The sequence below is a fragment of the Phascolarctos cinereus genome, unplaced genomic scaffold (assembly GCF_003287225.1).
Source record: "Phascolarctos cinereus isolate Bilbo 61053 unplaced genomic scaffold, phaCin_HiC Scaffold_2;HRSCAF=192, whole genome shotgun sequence".
Lineage (NCBI taxonomy): Eukaryota > Metazoa > Chordata > Mammalia > Diprotodontia > Phascolarctidae > Phascolarctos > Phascolarctos cinereus.
Genome location: NW_027555625.1, coordinates 341,457,374 through 341,484,255, shown reverse-complemented (window position 1 = coordinate 341,484,255; position 26,882 = coordinate 341,457,374). Strand labels below are relative to the sequence as shown.

Genomic DNA, 26,882 nt, shown 5'->3' with positions numbered 1-26,882 from the left:
GGCTTAAGGTAGATGTTGTACCAGCTGCAACATGCTCCACAGGAAGAAACACAAAGACAAAGGTCCTATTATTTTTTTTTCTTTCAAAGCTGGGTCTAGGTCACACAATCTTTGCCCCTGGGTCACTGACAGTCAGGATTTCAGTTTCAGTAACCAGGGTCACCCTGTTTCCAAGTAGCATCCCAACTCCATCCTTCCAAGGGCATTCAAAGATGTGCTGATCTGACTGGTACTTTAGAGAAGTAAAAGATAAACACTCCCTTCCACCCTTCTCTCCCTTTCCCTCACTGTCTCTGCCCCCTTCCTTTACATCTGTTTTTTAATCTAAGTTGTTTGGAATGGGAGACATGTCCCAACCCAGACTTCTCCTTGGCTGGGTGGGAACTTGTTTTATTACGCAGGAATCTACTTTCTCAGGGGGAAGATATTTTACTAGGTGGATGAGTGACTCAGGGACTTTAATCATTCTGTGTGTGTGTGAAGAGGTGGAGGTGGGGGGAATGAAAAGAAAAGAAAGATTGCCATCCTTAGAGGTCAAAGTGTAGATGGATGTAAGCGTGGGCCACACATGCCAAGCTCAGGCTGCTAATGTCCCAGAACAGAGGGCATGCAAAATTTAGTGGGAAAAGCACTAGATTTGAAATCAGAAAACAACATTCCAAATCCTAGCCTTGGTCGCTGCTTTCTTAGGTGGCTTTTAAAAAAATTTTGGTTACTCTCATTTATGAAAAGAAGATTCAACAAAATGATTGTTACGATTGCTTCCATCTGTAAAATCCAGTGTTTTATTGCCTACCAATAACATCCCTTGACAGGATTCTGAGAAGGTAGAAAACTAAAATGTACAGGTCACCTGAGAGGCCTGAGGTAAAAGTTGCAAAGGTAAAAGTTAAAGTCTCTGCCCTGCCCTGATCTTTTGCCAAAGTTGATGGCAAGCAGTGGTACTGACCCAGAGGTTTTTGTTTTGAAACCTCCTCCCTTGGTCCCTTCCTACCCCATAGACAGGGTTGGGGCAGGAGACAAGAAGATACCTGGGTGTTGGGTAGTGGAGAGAAGAGAACAGGGGTCTGGATAATGAAATGATGGGGATCTATACTCTGTAGGGTAGAGGAGGAGATATCAGAGCTCTGGAGGAAAAAAAAAACCCAAGGCCCGGAGAGGGGAGATAACTTGTCTAAGGCCACACAGCAAGTTGGTGGCAGAGGTAGACCTGATTTCAGCAATCTTCCCACTCCTTCAACCTTACCGTCCTATGCCCAACTCCCTGCCTTCCAACTGGCATCGCTAATAGGTACCATGCCCAGCTCCTCTTCTTCATCCAAGCTCACCTTTGCTTATACTATTGCTGCTGCTGGGAATGTGCTGCTCCCTCTGCTTCTCCATCCTAAATCTTACTTCCTTTTCAATTCTCTTCCTTTCAATTGATCACATCTGTTAAATCTCTGCTATATGCTGAGCCCTAGAGACACAAAAATGGTCATGACCATCAATCCTGCCCTTAGAGAGATGAAGCCTATCTCAAGTTCCACTTCTTTGCAGTACTTTTCTACCAACTGTGGCCTCCTTTGAGGCCAGATTTTGAAGTCTGAATCACACATTCTAGCTTTGGTTTATGCACTATTTCATATTGTTATCTGCCTCATATTTCTGAAACTCCTCGTGAGTGTGAGCCACCTCAGCACAGGCTTTGGGCCTCCTGCTTCTCTGTCTTTCATAGACTTTCAGTGTCCTGAAACCAGATCTCCAGTCTCCTTCTCTTTTTCTTTCCAGTGTGACCACATTAGGATGTGCATGAAGGACTCAGGAAAAATTGGATTCAGATTTGTTCAAGGTCATACAGGTACTTTCTGCATGGAGTTGGGATTCAAAACTAAGCGCTCTGGTTTTAAAACCAGTATGTGTCTCACCACATCACAACTGTCAGAATTGGAGGGATTCCAAACCAGAAGGAGAGCAGGTGGGAATTTTGAAGCTTTCCATCTATCTATCTTTCTGTTCCTTACCCCGTGGGCACCCTTTGCTAGTAGCCCTCCCCCAGAATTCTCTTGTCCTGTTTTCTCTGAGGCTCTGCTGTCCTGCTCCTGGCAAAGCTGAAATTCCAATCCTGGAGGGGAGGGTGTATGCTGTGGCTGGGGGTAGAGAGGATGGTGGGGGCTGGGCCCAGGGGATCAGAGCCCCCGGGTTCTGTCTGCAGGTGGGGCCCTTCCAAGTCTTGGAGGGCTGGGCCAAGTCTGGTGTCACATTCCAGGCATGTAAAGACACAGCTGCCCCTCAACAGGTATTTAGCCCTGCAATTATCAAGGAAACAGAAGACTTGAAGTCTTTCAAGCAGAGAAATTAGAGGTTCCTTGGCCAAAGGCTGAGAGGCTTCAGGGCTGAGATGGTCTGTGGGCACCGAATGAATTTTGCCACTTACTCCTTGCCCTCTTCACAAATGTAAAAAGTAGAAAGTCAGAGATGTAAGAGACTTTAGAAGCCCAGACCATAACAGAGCTGAAACTGTAGAGATAAACTAGTGTAAGCCTTTCATTTTATCTGGGAAATAGGTCTAAATTCCAGTCTTCCATGTCCTGGGAGGCTTCTGGTGAGGACTGGGTATGCATGCACATACATGAGGTAGAGAGAAATAGAGACATGTACATATAGATTTGGACAGGAGCTCAGAGTGAGGACGGAAAGAGAGAGGGGAAAAGGAAAAGAAGAAGGGAGGGGAGAGAAACAGAGCCAGAGATAAGAAGAACCTGTTTTTCCATTTGTTGAGTTCCTCAGGGGCTGTAATCCCACGCAGGGGAGGCCAAGGCCCTGATATGAGTATATAGGATCAGGCATCTTCTGCCTCCACCTCCTTATTGAGGGCTCTGGGAGAGAAAATACCTCTGGGCCAGTGTGAGACCAGTCCCTGTTCCTTTAAACAAGTGTCTCATCTTTGCCATGTCTAGAGAGAACCCATATCTCTGAACCTTGCTTCTCAGCCCTATGAGAAGCTGCCATTCAGAAGTTCATCCAACTCTTGAGCAATTCCTCAGAGGTCCAAGTTTCCTGAGCCTATTCCCTCCTGAGGTCTGTGGTTTTTCCCCAGACTGTTCTCCTAGTGTCTATAGTATCTTCTCTTACTATATACAATCATCACTACCACCATAACCATCATTTTAATGATTATGAATGCTATTCTAATAGTAATGTTAATACCAATACTTTTATCAATAATAATTATAATTGATTCTGCTTTGACATCCGTCTTTGATGCTTAGTGTTATAGAGGGGATCTGAGTTCTCAAAAGCCATGCAGTGGACACAGTTCAAATCAAAGGCATTTCATGAAATTATCTAGTAGAAAAAGTAGTAATTGAACATTTATCCCAAAATCAGTGGTAGAGTCTCCCGCAAATAGGTACACATTCAGTGAGAGGCCTGGATGCACACATAGAGACACGGAGAATGTGTGGCCAGAATTCATGCACTGAGGGTCACTCCCACACCACAGGCTGCCAGGGTCTTATGATGATGAATTTTCTTGCTCTTGCTAAGCCTGTTCCCCTCTCTGGTTTCACAAGGCATATAATCTGTTGGCTGGTGTTTTGCTAAACTTGAGGTCACTGCTGGTGTTTGCCTGGTTCCATGGGCTCTACCAGGAATGGCTTCCTTGTGTATATGATTGTGGAGTTCCCCCTCTGTTTCCAGTTCTTCACTTTAGCAAAAGTCCTGAGCAGAGATTCTTTATTTTTTCCATAAAGTGAGAATAGAAGCTACCACCTCTCTTAAAACCCAGGGGATGAAGTGTTAGTTCCTTTAGGAAGTCAGGCCCTTCATACACCCAGTATTGGTCTAGGAAAAAATTCTCCTAAGAGAAGGAAATCTGTCAGTTCCCAGAACACTTTTCTTTCCAGAAACAGGAGTCTTCCTTTCCAGGGCTGAAGATCTTTTGAAACAAAAAACAGACAGTCAGCTAAGGAGTGACTATATTCATTTAATCTATTTTTGAACCTTACTTCCCCCTATTAGGAGGATGCCCTTGCTTGTCCGAAGTCTTTATTTGATTTAGGGTTAGAAAATTATTGTAAATCCCATAAAATTTCTGATTGTCAACATTCATCCCCTTCAGAATCAGGGACTGCCCTCTGATTTCTCAATCTCCAAATTCCTTTGGGTTCTTATGCAACTGAAAGGGAGAAAAAATGACAAGGAACAAAATCTCCCAAGTGAATCTGAATGCAGTCACATACTCTCCACCTCAAAATTTCCTTCCAAATTTCTGCCTCTGTTGTGTGAACAGCCGCAAGCCTTTGAGGCATTGAAGAGGCTTACATTCTTATTAAGGATAATAGCCGGGACATAACCAACAAGGTTTGGATTAGTAACTTTCTTCAAACCACTTCAACTCTACAATTCACCCCCTCCTCCAAGGAATTATGTACTGGATGTAATTATGGCCAAATCCACAGGAAAAAAGACTGACAGAACACTGACATGGTAAAATTCTTTATTAGTACTAGGGAATTTTTGGACTTTGGGGAGTTATTGTCCAATTACCACTGGGTACAGGTAGGAATGTGGAGGGGCTTGATGAGGTCCATGTTTATTTTTACAATCAAAATGGTTACTCAAGGTTTGCCTTTGCCCCTGGGTCTGCTGTACCTCCTATGTGAGAGCCTGTGCTTCTGCCCACTATGCTGCCACTGTGGCCTGCTTTTGTGATGGTTAGGTGGATAGTTTCAAGGTCTGCTTGTCATGTCCTAACAGTAAACCTTGGTCCTCTAAGCATCCCCAGAAAAGAGTTATCCAACAACCAGTGATGCTGTACTGACAGCAATATGGAGGCACCAATCAATTCTAGGTTATAGTAAGCGAAGAGCTACAGTCTATGTCTATGCCCGTGCGTACTCTAATTTATGCTGCCACTTGGGGTCTGTACCGATGGCATATACTTCCACTATCGCTGAAGCCAGCATTATTGCCTGTGGCCACCTTGTGCGGGGGCCCAGCAATGTGCTTTACTTGTCACTGCTTTCCTTTGCTAGGGCAGAAGCTCAGCCAAAGGTGCTGTCATTGCTAGGGTCTGAATGTGCCTGCCTCCCGAGTCTGGAAGCCTCACTGCACTCTTCACTCAAGGGGCTGGCACAGTGAAGCAGATCCTGCAATTTCTGGGGCTGGACTTTGACTCCCTGTGGCAGCCTTGGGTTCTGTCACTGCCTCCTACCCCCTGCCCTGAGCAGGGGCGGCGTATGGTGCTGCCATGAAGTCTGCTCTTTGCTCCCCAATGCTGGGATCTATCAACAACACCCCGTCCCCATCCACATATTCCCTGTGCTAGGCCAGGCGTTACCCCTCCCACCACCCTGCCCCTTGGGGATAGTCTGAGCTCCAAGTCCAGTACGTCACTGGTTGGTTCACTGCAATGATAAAGTCAGGATTAGGGCCAGAAGGAGTACCACTCTGCTTTCTTTGGGAGCGGGGGTACCAGATTAGAATTATATGTATCTGCTCCCTTAAATATTGCCATTCTAGGGAATATAGTGTTCAGGTTCAAACTACATTCTGATCACTATTCATTTAATAAGGAAAAAAGGCCAAGCTTCATATCCAAGGCTTGACTCCCTTCCCATCAAATAACGTTCCATAACGAATACACAATTTGCAAAGAAACCCATTTGTCCATAGTCAAGGACAAAAACAGAAATCAGAGAAAGTATGCATAAGAGGATAGCTCCTATGGGCAACTAGATGTCACAGTAGATAGAGTGCCAGGCCTGGAGTCAGGAAGACTCATCTTCCTGAGTTCATATCTGGCCTCAGACACTTACTAGCTGTGTGACCCTGGGCAAGTCATTTAACTCCCTTTGCCTCAGTTTCTTCATCTGTAAAATGAGTTGGAGAAGGAAATAGCAAATCACTTCAGTATCTTTGCCAAGAAAATCCCAAAAGGACTCACAAAGAGTTGGAAATGACTGAAAAAAAACTGAACAACAACAACAAAATGCATAGGAGGATAAATACCAGATAATACAGAGTAAAGGAGCTCTTGGATTGGGACTGAGATAATTCAGTTTTGAACTGAATTTGAAAATCTAGTTTTGAATCCCAACTCCATCTCAACTTTCAACCAAGAGAAAGAGAGAGTCCTAGATCTCTCTCAAGGGGAAGTCTCCCAAAGTCTCTAGTGTAGCAAACTGGGGATAGGGACATGATGGAGACTGCCAACTCCTTTCGTGTTAGCTTTTTCCCTGGTCTTTTACTTCAACAACCTGGAGTGGGGTTGGCATCTTCTGTCTCAGAGCTTGGAGTCAGTAATGACTGCAGAGCCTGAAGAGACTCAAACAACTTTTAGAAAGTCCAGAGGCTGAAGAGAGTCTTAAAGAGAGTCTGAAGCGATTCAGTGACTTGAAGAAAACTGAAGAACTCTCCTCTCACTCTTGCTAACTTTGCATTGCCTCTCACATAGGTATGGGGCAGTGATCTCTACCAATGAGGAGAAAGTCCCATACCAATGGGCTTTAGGACTGGAGTTACACACAATATTGTTCAATAAGCAAAATGATAATTGAACTGAATATTAAATATCATACTTAAAAAATTAGAAGAGAACTTTGTCACATTTATAAGAATATGAGCCATTTCTCACTTGATTAATGGTCAAAGGATATGAACAGACAGTTTTTTGATGAAGAAATCAAAGCTATACATAGTCGTATAAAAATGCTCTAAATCATTATTGATTGGAGAAATGCAAATTAAAACAACTTTGAGATGTCATCTCACACCTATCAGATTGGCTAAAATGATAGAAGGGGAAAACGACAAATGTTGGAGGGGATGTGGAAAAATTGGGACACTAATACACTGATGGTAGAACTGTGAACTGATCCATCCATTTTGGACAGCAATGTGGAATTATGCCCAAAGAGTTATAAAACCATGTTATCTTTTGATTCAGCAATGCCACTATTAGGTCTGTTTCCCAAGGTGATCAGAGAAAAAGGAAAAGAACCTATATGTTCTAAAATATTTATAGCAAATTTTTATGGTGGCAAAGAACTAGAAATTGGGGAATGGCTGTAAAAGTTGTGGTATGTGCTTGGGATGGAATACTACTGTACTGTAAGAAATGATGAGCAGATTGATTTTAGAAATAAGATGGAAAGACTTGCATGAAATAATAAAGGGTGAAATGAGCAGAACCAACAGAATATTATATACAGTAACAGCAATTCTATTTGAAGAATAACTGTGAACAACTAAGTTATCCTGAGTATTATAAATACTCAAATCAACTACAAAGGACCTATGAAGGAAGACGCTATCCAACTCCAGAGAAAGAACTGATAAATAGAAGTATGCATAGCATGGTTTTATACACACACACACACACACACACACACACACACATCTGTATCAAATGGTGGCCTTTTCTAGTGTGGGGTGAGGAGGGAGGGAAGGAGGGAGAAAATTCAAAACTTAAAAAGTAACAAAAATAAATTTAAATAAAACTAGAAATAAAAAAACCCCAAAAATATAGAAGACAAGCAAATCAGATACCTTTTACTTCTATGGCTTGGGAGTGAATTTGAACCAAACAAGTGATAACCGTGATCACAAAAGAAAGATAAAATAGGTAATTCTGAATCCATGAAATAGAGAAAGCTTTTGCACAGGCAAAAGTAATGCAAATAAAAGAAGTAGTCAGTTGGGAAAAAATCTTTTCATTGGCTATTTCTGATAAAAGTATACCAACTCGCACAAATATATTAGTCCAAAGGCTATTCCTCAATAGATGTGTGGTCACAAGATATGATAAATAGTTCTCAAAAGAAGAATTGAAATCTATTAACAACCCTATGAAATATTGCTCCAAACTACTGCTAATAAGAGAAATACAAATCAAAACAATTTTGACATTTTACCTCACATGCAGCAAATTGACTAATATGACAAAAATAAAGGAAAAGAAAATGGAGGGTATATGAAAAGACTAACACATACAAACATGCTGTTGCAGCATGGTTAGGGGAGCTATGATTAGTCCAGCTAACCTGGAAAGCAATTTTGGAATATGCTAAAAAAATGACTAAAATATTTACACCCTTCGATCTGGACATCTCACTATTGGGTATACATTCCAAAGAGGTAATAGAGAATCCTTGGAGTTTCTCAAGATGACATAGTCAAACTTGTACTTCAGAAAGATCACATTAGCAGCTGAGAGGAGGATGAATCTGAAGAGGGATTTGAATCAGGAAGACCAATTAGAAAGATACTGTGGAGGTAGAATGTTGGAATGGGAATCAGCATTTTTTTTTTCCCAACTCATTCAGCCCTCCCTTACGATGATCTAGTAAATGTGTGAGGCCAAATTCTGATCAGAAAAGCCAATAAAAATCACAGTGAGTAATTTTCCAGCCCAGAACAGGTTAGGAGGATACAAAGAGAGGTCTATGAACACTGGGGTGGGGATGGCCATGAGAGCAGCATAGTGGCAGTGGAGGTACTGTTAGGTCCCATTACAACACTCAGGGACAGTTAGGGGGCTAAGATTAAAGAGCTGGGCAGAAAGAGATACTAGGGGACCCCTAAATCACTGCTGGGAATAGGAACAGGTGTCAGCTGGTAGTTCTGTTACTTATAACCCAGTTGGGGGTCACAGTTCTGGGGCAGAGAAGAATAGTTGAAAATGAGAGAAGTTCTACCTGTGTACAGAGCAGGGAACAAGTTCTAAATACTTAGCTTTGTGGCTCTGAGCCCAATGGCAGGGAAGGGAACTCAGTTTTAGCCTTTAGCCCTGTATTTAAGCTTGCAGTGGAATAACAGGGGCAGGAAACAAGACCAAAGGGAGTCACACAAATCAGTTGCTTTGAACATGCAGAACTTCCCAGGGGTCTAAAAATAATTGAGTCTAGTAGTAGTCTACTGACTCCAGCATAGACAATCCAACAGAGCCAAACCTGGGTCAGGAACTTACAGAGCTCATACCAGGAGGGCAATGAACAGACATTTCCCCAGCTCACAACACTTTGGAAGCACCAAAAACTTGCAGGCCCCCAGACTGAGCTTAAAAAGCAGAAGTACATAAAAAGACAGAAGTTCAGACCAGACATTCTTTTCCCCACTCCCTGACCAGATGTGAGTAGATCCCAACACAACAAAAACACTAAGAAAGTCAAGAAGGAGGCTGGAAGAATGGGCAAACAAAAGAAGAACCTGATTATAAAGAGCTATTGTGGTTATTGAGAAGTTTAAAACACAAACACAGTTGAAGAACATGACCTGAAAACATCTACAAGCAGAGCCTCAAAAAAAAAATGCAGATTGGATACAAACCCAACATGAATTCTTAGGAGAGTTAAAGAAAGAGATTTTTAAAAAGAGCTAAAAAGAGGGGGGGACAGCTAGGTGGCTGAGTTCAAATGTGGCCTCAGACATATAACACTTAAAATAGCTGTGTGACCCTGGGCAAGTAACTTAACCCTATTGCCTAGCCAAAAAAAAAAAAAAGAGCAAAAAAGTAATAATAAAAAAAAACAAATAAGAGGAATAGAGGAAAAAATGGAAAAGAAATGAGAGCTATGCAAAAAAGTTATGAAAAGATAACTTTGTGAAAGTTTTGTACAGCTTTGTAAAAAGAGGTACAAAATATTATGAAAGAAAATAACTTCTTAGGAGTTGGAATTGGCCAAATGGAGTTAATGACCCAATGAGACATCAGAAAATAGTAGAACAAAATCAAAAGACAGAAAAAAAATAGAAGAAAATATGAAATATCTCGAGAAAAAACAACTGATCTGGAAAATAGATTTAAAAAATTTAAGAATAATTGAAAGCCATGAACAAAAAAGAACCTAGACATCTTAGTTCAATAAATTCAATAAGGAAAACTGCCCAGATGTTTTAGGACCAGAAGGCAAAGAAGAAACTAACAGAATCCTTTGGTCATCTCCTGAAAGAAATCTCAAAATGAAAACTCCTAGGAATATTATAGCCAAATCCATAACGCCCAGATCAAAGAAGCAAAAAAAGAACAAAGTTAAGTGTCATGGAACCATAGTCAGGATCACACAAGATTTAGCAGCCAGCACTTAAAGGAAAGGAAGGCTTGGAATATAATACTATGGTAGTCAAAAGGTCTGGGATTACAACCTATTATAAACTATCCAGGAAAACTGAGTATAATTTTATAGGATAAAAATGGATATCTAATGAAATAGAAGACTTACAAGCATTCTTGATGAAAAGGTCATAGCTGAATAGAGAAACTGACAACACAGGATTCATGTAAAGCATAAAAAAGTAAACAAAAATGAGAAATCATGAGGGATTAAACAAGATTAAACTGTTTACATTCATTATGTGTCATCACTAGGGTTCTTAGAGGGAGTTTAATTAGACAGAGGGCCTGAGTGTGTTTCTATTGAAGTAATTGCAAAAGAAGAATAAAGGGGTAAGGAAGAGGAATGTATTAGAAGAAGGGGAAAGGAGAAGAAGAATGGCAAAAATTACCTCATATAAGTAGGGTGTGCAAGGAAAAGTTTATACAATGGAAAGATCAGAGAGGTGGAGGGAGCAGGAAACACTTTTAGCCTCAATTTTATCTTACCTGATTCAAGAAAGGAAGGACATACGCATACACAGTTGGGTACAGAAAGTCTTCTTACCCTACAGGGAAGTAGGAGGGAAAGGGATTAAGAGAAAGAGGGATGATATGAGGGAGAATATATTAAGGGAAGCAGTAGTCAGAAGCAAAACAGACTCTTGAAAAAGGAAGAGAGTCAAAAAGAGAAAGTTAAATATAAGAGAATAGGCTGGAGGATCCAGACAGTATTTATAATTGTGAATGTAAATGGGATGAACTTACCCACAAAAGAGAAAAAGATAGCAGAATGGATTAGAAATCAGATTCCAACAACATAGTGTTACAAGAAACACACTTTTAATGGTAAGATATACACAAAATTAAAATAAGGTGTGGGAGCAGAATCTATTATGTTTTAGCTTAAGCAATAAAAGCAGAGATGGCAATCATGATCTCTGACAAAACAACATAAAAAATAGTCCTAATTAAAAGAGATGAACAGGGAAACTACATTTTAGTAAAAGGTATCATAGATAATTAAAGTCAGTACTAAAATTTGCGCCAAATGGCACAGCAACCAAATTCCTAAAGGAGAATTTAAATGAGTTACAGGAAGAAACAGGCAGTAAAACTAAATTAGTGGAGGACCTCATTATACACCCCCCCCCGACCTAGATAAATCTAACCATAAAATACATAAGAAAGGAGATGAATAGAATTTTTAAAAAGTTGATCTCTGGAGAATATTGAACAGAATACAAAGTTTATCTTTTACTCAGCTGTATAGCACATTCACAAAAATTGAGCATTTATTAGGGCATAAAAATCTTGCAAACAAATTTAGAAAAACATAACTATTAAATGCATACATAGATTAAAAATTAACTGGAAGCTAAATAATCTATTCCTAAATAAGAGGTGTGTCAAATAACAAATCATAGAAGTAATCAATAATTTCATTAAAGGTAATGACAACAATGAGATAACATACCAAAATTTGTGGAATGCAGGGAAGCAGTACTTAGGGGAAAATTAATATCTTTAATTTTTTACATCAGTAAAAGAGAGAAAGAGCAAGTCAATGAATTGGGCTTTCCACTAAAAAAGAATCCCTATAAAACCAACAAATTATTTTTTAATATAAAACATTTCCATATTAGTAATTTTGTACAAATATGCATATATAATCTTGTACATATCATAGCATTATAAACTATATAGCTATTCTCTAGTACATAAGTTGTCAAAAGATATGAACAAATGGTTCTCAAGGGGAGAATTGAAATCTATTAACAATAACATGAAACAATGCTCCATAGCACTAATAATAAGAGAACTGCAAATCAAAACATTCCTGAAGTTTCACCTCACATCCTGAAAATTGGCAAAGATGAAAAAAAAATGGAAATGTCAATGGTAGAGTGTTTGTGAGAAGATAAGCATACTGGTACACTATTGGTAGAGCTGTGAATGCACAACTGTTTTGGAAAGCAATTTGGAATTAGGCAAATAAAGTGACTAAAATGTCCAAGAACCAAGAGGTTCCATTGCTAGGCTTGTTCTCCAAGGAGGCCATTATTAAGTAGAAAGTCCTTATGTGTACCAAGATATTTATACCAACACTTTTTATGACATCTATAATTGGGAAAAATGGATTTTGAAATAACTAAACAAATTGTAGTATATGCATATAATAGAATATTACTGTGCTATAAGAAATGACAAGTGTGATGAATACAGAGACACATGTAAAGATCTAAATGAACTGATATAGAGTGATGTGAGTAGTACTGAGAAAACAATACATACAATGACTGCAACAATGTAACTTGGAAATGAAATGTTGCAAAATTACAATTAATAAGTATGGTCGAAAGAAGAGATGAGAAGATATTCCCACCCCACTTCTTTGCAAATGTGGATGTTGTATAAGTATTGCACATTGCATATATATTTATACTTTTTTGATATAGTAATCATTTATGTTTATTTTATTTTTTTGTCTTTAAAAATACTTTTGGGATATGAAGCAGGCATGAATTTAGGTATTCCTGAATCTAGGTGTAGTCTTCTATGTGCTGTGCCACCTAGCTGCCTGGTGTAGAAGGAACAGAATAGCTCAGCTGTATCCTACTATTAAACAACCTGATTACTAAACAACTCATCCCTTAGATGAGCAGTAAATATGAACCCAGATCCCCTTAGGAATGAAAGTGAAAAGGTTCAGATCTCATCAGGTAAAGTAAAAGCAATAGTAAAGGATTTCACCTTGAAAGTTTCAACTGCCTCTGCAGGAGGGAATCCCCTGAAAGACTAGAGGGAAGCTGACAGACTTTGGAGCTAAGGTAAAAAGAGAAACATTTGCACTGAGAGAAAAAAGATAACTAAGTGTGAAGAAAAAAAAAAAGCAAAACCTCAGCTCAGACTGAAAGTTGGTTAAAAAATATTCAGCTGCCTCAAAAGGAAGAAATCCCTCAATGTACTAAAATGAAACTGACAGACTTCAAAGAATAAGGAAAAAAAATAAACAAATTTCTGAACACTATGAAAAAAAATTCAGTTTGAAGAAAAAAAGCCTCCTCTTAAGCTAATAGTTTATATTTGAAAAAGGTTGTGGAAGAAAAGTTTCTGCAGTGGATAGAGCACCAGAGCTAGAGTCAGTAAAACCTGTGTTCAAATCTGGCCTCAGACACTTACTAGCCATGTAACCCTGGGCAAGTCACTGTTGCCTCAGTTTCCTCATCTGTAAAGTAGGGATAATAATAGCACCTCCCTCCTATTGTTGTGAGGATCAAATAAGAGCATAACTGTTAAATGCTTAGCACAGTGCCTAGCACATAAGTGCTATATAAATGTTAGCTAATATTATTATTATTTTCTCCTTCTTTTCAAGGAAAAGACCTCAAGTAGATCTCTCCCATCACAGGCAGACATCCAAAGATTTAACTGAGAATTAAAGAATAGGACTTTCCTATCTCAAATAAGGTTGATCACAGAAGAGAAGAATTTTGATGTATACGGTAAAGGAAGAGGCCTAAAGAAAGACTACTGGGCAAAGGAAAGATACTCGATTTGATACTCACAGTAGGTAAAGCCTAGAATTCAAACTCCTGAAACTTTAGCAACAAAAATAAAAAAGCAAACTAAAAAATTAAGATTTGCATAGTGTCAGGATAATAACCAAGGCACAGACCTAAAAGAGGAGAATAACTCACCAACATCTATAATTAAAACCTCAAAGTAAAAAACAGCTTGCCCACAAGAACAATTAGACTTATTCTAAGAAATAATATGAGTCTGTTTTAAAAAAAAGATATATAAAAGGAATGGAGAAGATAATTAGGAAAAAGGATCAACAGCTTAACAGAAGAGGAACAAAACCTTGCCCTAGTAACAAACTCCCTAAAAATCTGAATGGACTAAATGAAATTAATGACTCCAAGAGACAAAAAAATTCTTAAAATAAAGAAAAAAGTTAGGAAAATGTAAGCTTTATCATATAAAAAACTATTGATTTAGAAAAAAGATCAAGATCAGGGAAAGGTAACTTAGTAATCAGGATTGCCTGAAATCCATGGCCCAAAAAAGATTCAATAATTTGGGGATCATATTTCCAGAAATACTTTTTAATTGCTCAGACATAGTAGAACAATAAATTCAAGGGTTAAACAAGGCTGTCCATTATTATTACTTCTATTTGACATACTACTAGATAGGTTCACTATAGCAATGACAATAACAAGAAATTGTGGTAATAACTATAAGTAAAGAATAAACAAAATTATCATTTTTAAGTGATATGATGGTGTACTTAAAGAATATAAAGACTAAATTAAAAACTAATTGAAATAATTAATAACTCTAAAATACTTGCAGGATATAAAATCCACACAAATTAAATCAATATGGTTAGTAGGAAGAGAAAGAGAAATTCCATTTAAAATTACTACATAGGGAGGGCAGGGCCAAGATAATGGAGTAAAGTGAACATTTTTTTGCTGAGCTTTCCCAACATTCCCCTATAAACAACTTTAAAAAGCATGTCACATCAAATTCTAAGTGGGATAATCAACGAAAAAATCACAGTGAGTCATTTTTCTAGCCCCTGGACAGCTTAGGAAGACAGAAAGAGAGGTCTTCAGACATTGAAATTGGGATTGTCTGGGAGTGTGACACAGTCAAAGGGATACCAGGTATGGGTCTTGGAGGCAGCAGCAGTAGCAATGGCAGCAGCATTACCAGGTTCACTCGGCACCCAGGGATCATAAAGGGATTGAATATCTGGTCAGAAAGATATTACAAGGAGCTTTCATGCTATCACTGGGTACAGGGCTAGGCATCATTTGGTAACATCATTTAGCCCATTACCCAGTTCTGGGTCACAGTTCCATGGTAGAGAGTAGTGTTTGCAGTTCAAAGGATCAAATAGTCTACCTAGTCGTAGCTCCAGAGTGGAGAAAAGTCATGGTCACAAGGGAACAGGGACCCTACTTGGGTGAGGACCAGAGCATAGACCAAGAGGACATTGACCAAACCTCTTCCAAAATGACACCCCCTTGGAAGCACCAAAAACTTACAGGCTTCCAGACTTAGCTGTGAAAACAGGAGAATATAAAAGCCTGAGTCTTGGGACAGGGAGGAAGATTTATGCCCACTACAGACTCCCCACCCCCTTCCAGAGGTAAGCAAAGCCCAACTCTAACATAAAGTCCAAAATCAAGAAAGTCTGACAAAATGAGCTAACAATTACAACAAAAATGAACCTAATCATGAAAAGCTACCATGGTGACCGGAAAGCTCAAGATATAAATTCAGAAGAAGACAATAGCTCAAAAGCACCTACAACCAAAGCTTCAAAGAAAAATGTAGATTGGGCATAATCCAACAAGAGATTCCAGAAGAGCCAAAGAAAGATTTTTTAAAACAGCAAAAAAAAATTTTTAAAGATCAAATCAGAGGATTAAAGGAAAAATTGGGGACAGAAATGAGAATGCAAGAAAGTTACGAAAAGAAAATTAGCAACTTGGAAGAACAGGCAAAAAAAATACTGAAGAAAATAATTCCTTAAAAATCAAAGTTGACCAAATGATGAATTCTTAAATAAAAAATTGTCCAAATGATGAATTCTTAAATAAAATTCTTAAAATAAGAATTGGCCAAATGGTTTTTTTTAAAAAAAGGTACAAAACCTCATTGAAGAAAATATCTCCTTAAAAATTAGAATTGGTCAAATAGAAGCTAATGACTCCATAAAACATCAAGAAACAATAAAACAAAGTCAAAAGAATAAAAAAATAGGTGAAAATGTGAAATATCTTATAGGAAAAACAAGTGACCTGGAAAATCTGTTGAGGAGAGATAATTTAAGAATTATTGAACTACTTGAAAGTCATGATAAAAAGAGAGCCCAGACATCATTATTTCAAGAAATTATAAAGGGAAACTGCCCAGATAGCTAAGAACTAGCAGGTAGAATAGAAATAGAAGAAGCCCACTGACCACCTCCTGAAAATGATCCCAAAATAAAAAACTCCAAGAAATATTATAGCCAGATTCCAGAGCTCTCCATTTGGAGAAAATACTGCAATCAGCCAGAAAGAAATAATTCAAAAAGTGGAGCCACAGTCAAGATCACACAAGAGTTAACATTTACCATTATAAAGGAGAGGAAGACTTGGAATATGATATTCTGGAGGGCAAAAGAACTAGCATTACAATCAAGAATAACTTAGCTAATAAAACTGAATATAGTACTATCAGGGAAAAATGGATACTGAATGAAATAGAGGACTTTCAAGCATTCCTGATGAAAAGACCAGACTTAAGAGAGGCATAAAAAGATAAACATGAGTGAGAAATCATGAGGAACTTAATAAGGCTAAACTGTTTACATTCTCAGATGGGAAGATGATACATACAAAAGTATTTTATTATTATTAAGGCAATTAGAAGGAATCTACTTAAACAGAGAACATGTATGAGTGTATTATGTTGGGATGATTTTAAAATAAAAATGGAAGACTGGGAAAAATGGATGTACTGGGAGAAGGGGGAAGGGAGAGGATGAATGGGGAAATTTATCTCACATAAAAGAAGTGTGGAAGGAAGAGTTTTTACAATGGAGGGGGAAACGTGGGAGGGGAGTGGGCAATGCTTGATTTTCATTCTCATCTAAACTGGTTCAAAGAGGGAAGGATATATTATACACAGTTGGGTAAAGAAATTTACCTTACCCAACAGGGAAGTAGGGGGAGAAGGGAGTAAGACAAAGGGGTGTGTGTGTGATAATATTGAGGGTAGATTTAAAGGAAACCATGGTCAGAAGCAAAACAGACTTTTCAGGAGGGGACAGGGTAGAACAAAAGAGGAAAAATAGAAGAAAATAAGATGGAGAAACATTAACTGTGAATGTGAATGGATTGAACTCACTCATAAATGGAAAAGGATAGCAAAACAGATTAGAAACCAGAATCTAACAATATGTTATTTACAAGAGACGCACTTGGAACAGAAAGACACACACACACTCACATGCACACAGAGTTAAAATAAGGAGTTGGAATTGAATCTACCATGCTTCAGTTGAAGTAAAAAAGCAGAGTTAGTAATTGGCAAAAATAGGCCTAATTAAAAGAAATAATCAGGGAAATTATATATTGCACTATGTTATGTCCTACATAATAATACATAAAATGTACCATTGACAGTGAATTGCTATCCATACTAAACATATATGCACCAAATGGCATAGTATCCAGGTTCTTGAAGGAAAAGTTAAATGAATTATAGGAGGAAATAGACAGTAAATGTATACTAGAGGGGAATCTCAATAAATCTAACCATAAAATAAATAAGACGTTAAGGAGGTGAATATAATTTTAGAAAAGTTAGATATAATAGATCTTGAGAATATTAAATAGGAATAGAAAGGAATATATTTTTTACTCAGCTGTATATAGCACCTTCACAAAAACTGACCATTAAGGCATTAAAACTTCATGACCAAATGCAGAAAAGCAGAAATATTAAATGTAATCTTTTCAGATCATAGTGCAATAAAAATTACATTCAATAAAGGGACTTAACAGGATAGATTCAAAATTAACTAGAAACTAAACAATCTAATCCTAAAGAATCAGTGTGTCAAAGGACAAATCATAGAAACAGTCAACAATTTGTTTAAAGGTAATGATAAGAATGAGACAATATACCAAAATTTGTGGGTTGCAGGCAAAGTACTACTTAGGGGGAAATTTATATCTCTAAATGCTTACATCAATAAAAGAGAAAAAGAGCAGATCAGTGAACTAGTCATGCAGCTTAAAAAAATTACTAGAAAAAGAACAAATTAAAAATCTCCAATTAAACACCAAAATAGAAATCCTGAAAATCAAAGGAGAGAGTAATACAAGTGAAAGTGAAAAAACAAACAAACAAACCCATTAACCTAGTAACTCAATGGTAGGACTTTACATTTGTCCCTATTGAATTTCATCTTATTAGATTTAGCCCTTTGTTCTAGCCTGTCAAGATCCTTTTAGATTAAGACTGCCATCCACTGCAGCTAAGTCTCCTAGCTCTGTATCATCATATTTACTAAAGATGCTGCCATCAACATATTTATTCCAGACCAAAAAAAAATGTTAAATAGCATAGTGCCACATAAAGATCACTCTACTGGAGCCCTCTTCCAAAGTTGGCATGGGACCATCAATGACAATTCTATGAGTAGTCAAGTAGTTCTAAACCCATTTAACTTACTCAAGATCCCATAGTAAATTTAATGACCTGTAGGAAAAGCAAGGGGAGACTAATAATAACAGCTCCTTTTTCTACACTATTTTGAGGTTTATAAAGCACTTTCCACCTAATAACTCTGTTCTTATTTTACAGATAAAGAAACTGAGGCTTAAGGAAGAAAAGTGATTTCCTCATGGTCACATAGGCAATGTATCAGTATCAGGACTCCTGACTAGTGATTTTCCTATAATACTTTGTTCCTTCTAAAATTTACTAGGTGTAGTACCCCACTTACTAAGCCACCTGTCTCTGGCCTGGGTGCTCATTAAATTAAATTATTTATAGTAATGTATGTTAACTCCTTCCTCTTCCCACCCTTTAATATACTGCTGATCTGATCTTTACAGAACTCAAAGAAAAGAGGACAGGTGCAGTTAGTAAAGACTTCTTGAAGGATGCGGGACTTAACCTGGGTCTTGGAAGCTGAGCAAAGCTTGAACAGATGTTCTAGGCAGGGAAATTGGGGTTTGCTGATGGAAAAAAGTCTGTTTGGAGCACAGGGAACATATAGAGAGAAGCAGAGGACCTGGAAATATGTACGGGGAACCAAAGGATGAGACCTTAAATGCCAGGGTGACAGAATCTTGGGGCCTGTCAGTAGCTATTCTCTGTCTTGTAATGAGGCATAGAGACTATTGCTTGTCTACTCAGGGGAATTTCCCTTTGGAGAAATGGCTCAGGTTCCCTTAAGTTGACAAGTCTCCTTTCCTCCAGGATCATTTGGACTTCTGAGAAAGAATCTGAGGGACTACAGAGTGAAATTGCCAAGACCTACCTGGTTTTCTAATAATGCAAGGGAAGTAAAACTGTTTCAGCAAAACTATGGTGCTCACGAATTTACAGGTAAGAAAAGGGATGGATCCTTTAGCTGACTTGATGGCAATCCTGAGTCCCTGGAGGAAGGTGAGGGAGAGTCCTCACCCGAGCCCACCAGAAGAGGATGGCCTCTCAGCAGAAAGCCTGAAAGGGTAAAGATATGGTATCATTACTCTGATAGGGCTCTTGGAGAGGGAGAGGTTTTAGCTGATGGGCCAGAACCTCTGAGTGGAAGGTGGTGTGGGGCAGGCCTCAGCACCAACTTGGATCCCAGGGCAGCTTGCCTGGAAGAGACTTAAGACCTTTTAGCTATTTTAATACAGATGTCCTAGACTAATGATAAAGATGTGGTGCTTGTACCAAAAGTGTCATTATCTGAGCTGAAGCCTTTGTATTTCTGGTGCTGCTCCTGCTCAATGTCAGCACATATACATGCTGGGAGACCCTACTGTGAGCTGCAAAGATTAAGCATCCCCCACTACATGGACTAGAGCATTGAAATCTTGAACCCAGGTCTTCTAAAGAGTTGGGGGGAGAAGAGGAGAGGGGATGAAGGTCTGTTGGGATTTCTGGTCTTCTCCAGATTTAGTCACTCCTTCAGAAAGTGGTTAATTTTTTCTTTGTTTTCTTTCTTTATCTTTTTTGTTGCTATCTTTCTGATTGGGCTATTTTTTTCCCCTCTCCAGTACTGCCCATGTCAGATTTTTCATGTTCCCAAGATCAGGGTTGTCCAGTAATGTCTCTAAGGTCATTGAAGCCATTTCATTTGTACAATTCAACATGTATACAAATACAATTACATATATACATATATGTAATTTTATTTCATTATAATTGGTTTCCTTTGTAATTCTATGTATTTTATTACTTGCATTTAAAAACATTATTCCATAGGCTTTAACAGACTGCCAAAGGGGTCCATGACACGAAAAAGAAAGAACTTTTGCTATAGAAGACCTTTAGAATTTTGCCTTACATGTACGGTATGGTAGGATCAATGTCTACCAGGATACTTTACCATGAAGCCTAAATTAGTTTGTTCCCTAAAAGGTAAAGGAAGCTGATTTGATAGACCCAAGAAGTTAAGGTTCAAGTTATATTATTATTGATATGAATTCCTGTTCACCTCAAGTCTTATCACCCTTGATAAGACTTCTCTGTCACCCAAAAGTATAAAAGAGGTCTTGCCTGGTGGATTCAATGCCCTTCAGATTTGGTGGATATCCCACAGCCAGAGGAGTCATCACACTGTGCCCTGACAACCAGAGGGATTTGGTCTACCCAAGCTAAATGTTGTATCCTTATCGAATATCCTTTCTATGCTATGGCTAAGTAAACCACTCTTTGTTAACTGTTGACTGACCTACAAGTGTTTCATTTGATCCCATTTTTAAATCTGAGCTATCAAGCCCAGCCAGAGCCAGGTTGGTCTATTATACTATCATTGGACGGCTCCAATTGTTAGGCATTTATTTCCCCCTATATAGAGCTCAAATCCAACTCTCTGTAACTTCCTACTATTGATCCTAGGTCAGCCCTTTGGAGCCAAGAAAAACAAGCCTAATCTCTCTTCCTCAACATGGCTTAACTTAATTTAACACACCCTTCCTGAGTCCTCTCGTGTGTCTATCCCTGTGCTGGGTTCCACTGGGTAACAGAAATAGTCCAGGGCCCTCTCTCATCAAGAATCTAAGTGGGGAGAGAGAGGAAAGTGAGGGCAAAGAGAATTCACACACAGGAGACAGTTAGGCAAAGCCTCTGTACTTTGGATAATTAGAGTCCAGAATGAAGGCTAGAGGCTGAGGTTTTGGTAGATCAAAGAAGGAGTAGCTCAGAAAGGACTGGGGCAATTTTTGGAGAAGGGTCAGTGAAGTTGGCCTAGAATGAAAGAGTGCGTGTAGACATCCAGAGAGGATTCCCCACAGACAGATGAGAGTGGTTGATATTCCTTCCTCTAGCTGTGTGCTGACCTCTCCCCACCCCAGCTCAGAATGAGAGATATATCACACCCTCCAATAGAGTTCAAACCTGAAGAGCTAGGCATAAGGCAGGGAAAGGCCTGGGGGGGGGGCGGGGGGAGTAGATAGGGGGTGGGGTAGAGGGGACAGCTGTAAATTTATCCTGGCTGTTGGATGACTTCATTTCAGCAATTATAAAGCTGAGGCAGCTGGGGATTGAATACGGAAATCTGAGCTGGGCCCCAGCCATGAATGAGCCCTACCTCCTTGATTCTAAATTGTCAGCTGGCACAAAGGCCCTGGCCCCACAGATCTGTGCGAAGATGGTGCTGGAACCCTTTGCCCTCAGTTCTGGAAATGCCCATGATTTTCTCCACTACCAGCCCCAGTGTTATCATCATAGTATTTCCAACTCTGTTTTGGTGAAGGTGGAGTATGTGTAGGGCGGAGCATTGACACCTGGTGCCCAGTGATGAAAGATTTGCCTTCACAAGCAGCAATGAGCAGAATCCCAGGCTTCCGGAGATATAAGAGAGTTCAGACGTCTCTAATCCAATCTCATCCCACCTCCTGATGCAGAAATACCAACCTATATTGTTCCTCGTAGGGAGCCTCTATTTCAATACCCTCACAGATGGGGAACTCATCACTTCACAAGACAACTCATTCCATTTGGAAGCAGCTCTGGTAGTTGAAACCATGTTCCTTATATTAAATCAAGTGCAGTTTCTCTCAGGCCAACAAGAATAAGTCTAATTTCTCTTCCTTGTGGCAGTCCTTCAGATGCTTCACAGAATCACAGAATATCAGGGACAGAAGGGACCCTAGACGCTATCCAGTCTAATACAGCCTTGATGAGGTGATGTTGACTTATTGCTCTTAAGTTCTGTCCTCTGGGACCAAACAGAAAATGTTTAATTCCACTTCACATGAAACTCCTTCTAATATTTAAAGCTAATTGGGGGAACTATATTCAGATCCTACCTTTATTACTTGTATGACTTTGGGCTAGTTATATAACCTCCCTTCGCCTCAATTTCCTCCCCTGTAATGAAGAAAGTCTACCCTCAGAGATCCATCTCAATGTATCCCTATCATGTTCCTCCTAAATCTTCCCTCTTGGAAGCTAAATATCCTCATTTAATTCAAATATTTCTCCAGTTCTCCACTTCTCATACTCTATTTCAGCTTATCCAAATTGCCTCTAAATTATTATGCCAGGATTTGAGGATACCACTCCAGATGTGGCTTGCCCAGGACGGAGGACAGAGGTAACTCTGCTATCCTCTATGCTCCTTGAAGTGCAGTTTAGCTTCCAATTCTTCCACAGATCTTCTCTGTTACCTCTCTGTGGCAAGGAGAGAGGTGGCCAATGGTTCTCAGCTTTAGTCTCCTCTTGGCAGTCCTACTGAGATGGAAAGTCACCATCTGGTGAGACCACCCACTAAAGCACAAAGAAACTGTAATCTGTGATAATGGAGGGAGGAAACATATTAATGAAAATATATGGAGCTCTATAGTGTTAATGACTGGATAACCAAAATGGCAAGGGACCTCAAGGATAACAAAATGCAATACAAAAATGGTTTGGAAGACTTCTGGTACAATTACTGAGTGTCTGAGCCCAACTTTTCTACCTTATCTCAAAACAAGAATGAGCCAGATAAAGTAAAAGAACAAAAATAAAGAAAAAGGGGAAAAGAAGGATTCTTCAAAAAGAAAACCTCGTACAAAAACCAATAGAGATGGAAAAATGAGTAAACTCACACATACACAATGTGGCTATGATGCAATGAATAAATATTATAGAGTAAAAGAAAGCAGTAGGTGGTACAGTAAGTAGAGGGCTGAGCCTGAAGTCAGGAGGTCACATCTTCCTGAGTTCAAATATGGCCTCAGACACATTCTAACTGTGTGACCCTGGGCAAGTCACTTCACCCTGTTTTCCTGCTTCCTCATGTATAAAATGAGCTGGAGAAGGAAATATCAAATTACTCCAATATCTTTGCTAAAAAAAACCAAACCCCAAATGGGGTCATGAAGATCAGACATTACTGAAATGACACAACAACAACAGCAAAAGCAAGGCCAAACTTGAGGATTAATACTATGACAACAACTAGACCCCCCCCCCAAATGAGAATGGAACAACTATGAGAAACACTGGAATGGCTTATGAGCTCATTGAAAGAACTAAAGAGAGAGAGAGAGAAAAAGATAGAAATTAGTATTGAAATTAGAATTCTCCCCCCCCAAAAGAATAAAAAAGGAAAAGAGAGAATCATCTATTTAGAACAAATGGTGGGAAATTTCACTTCTTCTCAATCTTCACATTGTAAAGAGGAGAACGAGGGTCTTCTGAGTTAGATGGTCATTTGAAAGGTATTGGAAGAATCCACCTTGCCCCCAAACACATCATCGAAGATTTAAAGGGTAACCCCTGGAAAAATGATCCAGAAGACCAAAGAGAAGCATGAATAAACTCCAGGTCTGCACAGGAAGATAGCTGGCCATAAGCAGGCACTCAGAGAAGAAAAACTCTGCAGGAGACTGGAGCCAGTATGAACTCCTATAGCTGGAAGTAGAATCCAGAAAGACCTTGGGCCAGGCTTACTAGAGTAGCAGGGGAGGAGGAGGGGCAGAGTCAGCTCCCTGTAGGTCACTGGACAAGGAGACAAGTCGGACAGTAACTACCACAGGGCACTCAGACACACAGATGCAAAAAGGGCCAGGGCAGTACCAGATGCCTTCCTGATACTCATTTCTTGTAGGGTCTCAGGAGGAGACAGGACCAACTTGATACCCAGACATATTAATCCAGTGGACCTTGCATGGGCCTGAGGCCAGAAACCAGCAAAATTTCTGACATTGTATTGGGATGTGTCTTCGAATCCATTTTTTAAAATTATATTTTACTTTTTAAAAAATCAGCAAAAATCTCTCTCCCTCCAATCTCCCCCAACCCCCAAGCTCCCTCTTCCCCAACTGAGAATGAAAGAAAAACAAAAAGGCTGTTGCAAAGCTAAGGTCAGGCAAAACATATTTCTATATTGGGCATGTCCAAAAAAAAAATCATGCCTTGTTCTGTACTCTGAGTCCTTCACCTCTCTCTCTGGAGATAGGTAGCATGTTTCATCATTAGCCCTCTGGAATTGTGGTTGGAGATTACATTGATCAGAATTCCTAATTCTTTTAAAGTTGTTTGTCTTTACCATATTGCTGTCACTATATACATTGTTCCCCTGGTTCTGTTCACTTTGCTCTGCACCAGTTCACATAATTCTTTCCAAGTTTCACTGAAACCATCTCCTTTATTAAATTTCTTACAGCACAATAATATTCCATCACATTTACATACCACAACTTGTTTAGCCATTCCCAAGTTGACAAGCATCGGCTCAGATACCTATTCTTTGCTACCTCAAAAAGAACCATAAATGTTTTTGCACATCCTTAGAGTTTGTTTTGCTTAAGACTAATTGCTCCCTTAATCTACCCTTTCACTAGTTCAGCTGTATTGCTTGGATTCTTCTTCACCATTATAATGCTGCCTCAGGAAAAGCTCATCATCAGGAAATATCTTCAGGGAGATTGCATCAGCTGCCTCTGTCCCTTGGCTTGGAGGACTAGAAGGTGAAACAACAAAAAAAAAAACCTCTCCTCAAAGCCCCCATTTAAGGAGGCTTCAGAAACCCAGCCAACTCTTTATTTCCCACCAATTTCATTACTCCACTAACATTATGCCCTGTGCCAGATACCTTCTCTCTCCTCCAAACTCAGAATTTTCAGTTTCCTTTTGTGTATTATCTCTCCCCCCCCCCCCCCCCCCCCCCCCCGCCCCAATTAGATTGTAATCTTCTTAAGGGCAGGTACAGTCTTTTTTTTTTTTTTTTGGTATGCCTAGAACTTAGCACAGTCCTTGAGACATAGTAGGCAGTTAATAAATGCTTGTTTTATTGTATTGAAATTCCCTCTTCACTCTTTTCCCATTTCCCTGTTGAGTGAGATATATTTCTGTACCCAACTATGTTTATATATTTTCCCCTCCTTTGACCAGTTCAGGTGACAGTGAGGTCAAATAGCAGTTGCTCCCCCAACTCTCCTCCTTGTTTGTATAGACATCTACTTGTGCACCTTATGTGGGATCCTTTCACTTAACCTTCCTTTCCCTGTCTCCCTCATCCCTGCCCTGTGTGATGATCTTAAGATCATCAAGACATAACAGAACCACTTCTTGGCCTTCTGTCTAATTAGACTCCCTCATCCCTGATGATGAGAGGGTTCGGTGGGGATACATATCATCTCCCCATATTAAGATGTAAGCAGTTTATCCTTATGTAGTTCTTTACCATTGTTCTTTTGTTTACCTTTTTATATTTCTCAACTCCTGTGTTTGAACTTCAAAGTTTCTATGCAGCTCTGTCCTTTCATCAAGGAATGCTTCTCTATTTCATTAAAGGTCCATCTGCTCCCCACTCCCTTGAAGATTATCCTCAGTTTTGATGGGTAAGTTATTCTTAGCTGTAAGGCTATATCCTTTGCTTTCTGGAATATAGTATTCCAAGCGTTTTGCTTCTTGATAAAGGAGGCTGCGAAATTATTCATGATCCTGACTGTAGCTCCTCAGTACTTGAATTCTTTCTGGCTGCTTGTAGTATTTTTTTCTTTGACCTGGAAACTTTGGATTTTAGTTATAATGTTCCTGGGAGTTTTTATTTTTAGGTTTCTTTCAGAAGGCAATTGGTAGATTCTTTCTATTTCTACTTTGTCCTCTGTTTCTTAAAGATCTGGGAAGTTTTCTTTTAAGATTTCTTAAAATATGATGTCTCAGCTCTTCTTTGGTCATGGTCTTCAGATAGTCCAATGATTCTTAATTTTTCCCCCTTGATCTGTTATCCAGGTTGGTTATTTTTTTCTATGAGATACATTACATTTTCTTCTATTTTTTATCATTGTATTTTGTTTTTAATATATCTTGTTGTCTCAAGGAGTCATTAGCTTCTATTTGACCCATTCTAATTTTCAGGGAGTTTTTTTTTGCTTGGACAAGGTTGCGTACCTCTTGTGCTAAACTGTTAATTCCATTTCCAACTCTTTCTTCCACAGTTCTAGTTTCTTTTTCCAACTTTTTTGTCTAGAACTTTCATTGCATTGACAAAACAGTTTCAATTCTTTCTAAAATTTTATTTATTTTGGCTAGGCAATGGGGTTAAATGACTTGCCCAGGGTCACACAGCTAGTAAGTGTTATGTGTCTGAGGCCAGATTTGAACTCAGGTCCTCCTGAATCTAGGGCTGGTGCTCTATCCACTGCACCACCTAGCTGCCCCTAATTCTTTTTTTTTTTTTTAACTCTCATTGCATCTCTTCCAGAATTACAGTTGAATTTGTGCCAAGTGCCGTTTTTCTTTGAGGCTTTTCTTGTGGATATTTTAGAGTACTATTCTACATTTGTGCCTTGAGCATTCCTGTCACTTGCTTTTAATGTACGTTTCTTTTTTGTTTGCTCATTTTCTAGCCTGCTTTCTAACTTGAGACTTGATGTTAAGGCTTGGTTCTGCCATACTTCTTGAAAGAAGGACTGGGCTGGTCTTATTGCTGCTTTCTTGAGATGTTCGAGTAGTCTGTTACTTTAGGATTTTCAGGGACAGATTGTGGACTTCCAAGTTTTTAGTGCATCAAAAGTGATCTGACTTAGGGCAAAGTCTGATTGCTGTCCCCTTGGTCTGAGCTCTGAAAGTTCCTGAC

At 39.1% G+C, this 26,882-nt stretch overlaps 1 long non-coding RNA gene across 1 annotated transcript; it reads left to right on the top strand.

Annotated features, from left to right (window-relative positions):
* The first annotated feature begins 1,774 nt into the window (after positions 1-1,774).
* Positions 1,775-24,951, top strand: LOC110211753 (uncharacterized). Its single transcript, XR_013484826.1, has 3 exons — positions 1,775-1,957; positions 19,076-19,204; positions 24,643-24,951. It is a non-coding gene; the product is annotated as an uncharacterized LOC110211753 (long non-coding RNA).
* Positions 24,952-26,882: the final 1,931 nt, after the last annotated feature.